The sequence below is a fragment of the Vulpes lagopus genome, chromosome X, assembly GCF_018345385.1.
Source record: "Vulpes lagopus strain Blue_001 chromosome X, ASM1834538v1, whole genome shotgun sequence".
In the NCBI taxonomy this organism is placed as follows: Eukaryota; Metazoa; Chordata; class Mammalia; order Carnivora; family Canidae; genus Vulpes; species Vulpes lagopus.
This window is the reverse complement of record NC_054848.1, coordinates 45,327,318-45,329,339: the sequence shown is the minus strand read 5'-3', so window position 1 is coordinate 45,329,339 and position 2,022 is coordinate 45,327,318. Positions and strand designations below refer to the sequence as shown.

At 42.3% G+C, this 2,022-nt stretch overlaps 1 pseudogene; it reads left to right on the top strand.

Moving 5' to 3' along the window:
• Nucleotides 1–257: 257 nt before the first annotated feature.
• LOC121482996 lies at nt 258–2,022 on the top strand (annotated as a pseudogene).

The window sequence follows — 2,022 nt, the reverse complement described above, 5'->3', positions numbered from 1 at the left end:
AATATGGTATAGCAACCATGAGTGTGGAGGTTGTCAACAATTTGGCTGGGAGGGAAGTCTTCTGGGTGGGAAAGCATGTTGGGAGATACTTCAGACAGAGGAAACATAAAGACTAATGGGGCTGAAAATATAGATTAAGATCTATGGCCTGAAGATATTGGTTTGGGGAAGAGTATAAAAGGAAGTCAGGCTGTCCGCCCGCCGCCCCGCACGGCGCAGCCCCGCGAATGCGCAGCCAGGCCGGAGCCCCCGCGGCCATGGGGGCGTCCGCGCGGCTGCTGCGCGCCGTGATCATGGGGGCACCGTGTCGTCGCGCATCACCAAGCACTTCGCGCTGAAGCACCTCTCCAGCGGAGACCTGCTCCGGGACAACATGCTTCGGGGCACAGAAATTGGTGTGTTAGCCAAGACTTTCATTGACCAAGGGAAGCTTATCCCGGATGATGTCATGACTCGGCTGGCCCTTCATGAGCTGAAAAACCTCACCCAATATAGCTGGCTATTGGATGGTTTTCCAAGGACACTTCCACAGGCAGAAGCCCTGGACGGAGCTTATCAGATAGACACAGTGATTAATCTGAACGTGCCCTTCGAAGTCATTAAGCAGCGTCTCACCGCGCGCTGGATTCATCCGGCCAGCGGCCGAGTCTACAACATCGAATTCAACCCTCCCAAAGCCGTGGGCATTGATGACCTGACAGGGGAGCCTCTCATTCAGCGGGATGATGACAAGCCAGAGACGGTTGTCAAGAGACTCAAGGCTTATGAAGTCCAAACACAGCTGGTCCTGAAATATTACCAGAAAAAGGGAGTATTGGAAACCTTCTCTGGAACAGAAACCAACAAGATCTGGCCCCATGTGTATGCTTTCCTACAAACAAAAGTTCCACAAATAAACCAGAAAGCATCAGTTACTCCATGAGGAAAAGTGCACATCACCAGTAAGATGAGCAGAGACTCCTCGCCTGTGCATTTAGAAGCTCCGTGTTCTGAGACTGGCATGTATGAATTCTTTGAAAATCATATTAGTTTCACTTCTACTGATTTCACTCTGGAAATTAAGAATGGGCCAAATGAGTCCGATACTAAGATTCATCTTTTTGTCTACCCAGGGTATCTTCTATGGGTATGTAATTTAAAAACATCAGATGTCCTAATTAAAAGAGCAATTGGTAGTAATATTAACTTTTGTTCAGAAGAGTAAGTGGTTGATAAAAATTTTTCTTATTCTTTGGAGAAGCTAAAAACATTTCCATGTCACTCGGTAAAGTATCTCATCAGAGAAATGTGTTGCAGACTGATGCCAAAACCCAGCATCGTTAGTACTGTGGTACATGGTTTTGTGAAACATATCAAATTCTAGAAAACAAGCCACCGGATATGCAGATTAGTTTCAGGATGCAAATTCACTGTTGCCTTTACACTAAGAAACTTAAAAACTTAACCGTATATACTGTATTTATTATGTCATAAACAAACTTTCAGTTTATTCAGAATTTTCAGTCTGCTATAAAATTGTGTTAAATTAGCATATAGGAAAATATTACTTTCCTATGACAGGTTTTGAGAACATGTGTATTGAAAAAAATGATTTATTAGAAATTGACATTGGAAGTTCTTACAAAAGCACTGAGGTTGAATTATCAGCAGAAAATGTAATTAGTCTTGTGTTTTCAGATTATTACTCAGGTTAAGAAGCATAAGTATGTGCTTTAGGATCTACTTGCCAGGTTCTCTTTTTGATCACTATGTAAAATTTGCTGTGATGAGTGACAAATTAAAATAAAAGAAAAGCAAACCCATGGCCCTACATAAAAGCAAGCATACTGGGTCCTCAGGAAGTAGAAATAGATCAGTTATGCCTGGGGAGAATTTCCCTGACACGCTTAACAATCATAATTAGTAAACAATCAAAATTAGTAAACTAATCAAATTAGTAGCAATTAAAAGGATTTACATGAGAGGTTAAAAAGGACCAGGAAGGTAACTGAGTTTGTTGAAGGACTTTATTCCTAGTGTAAG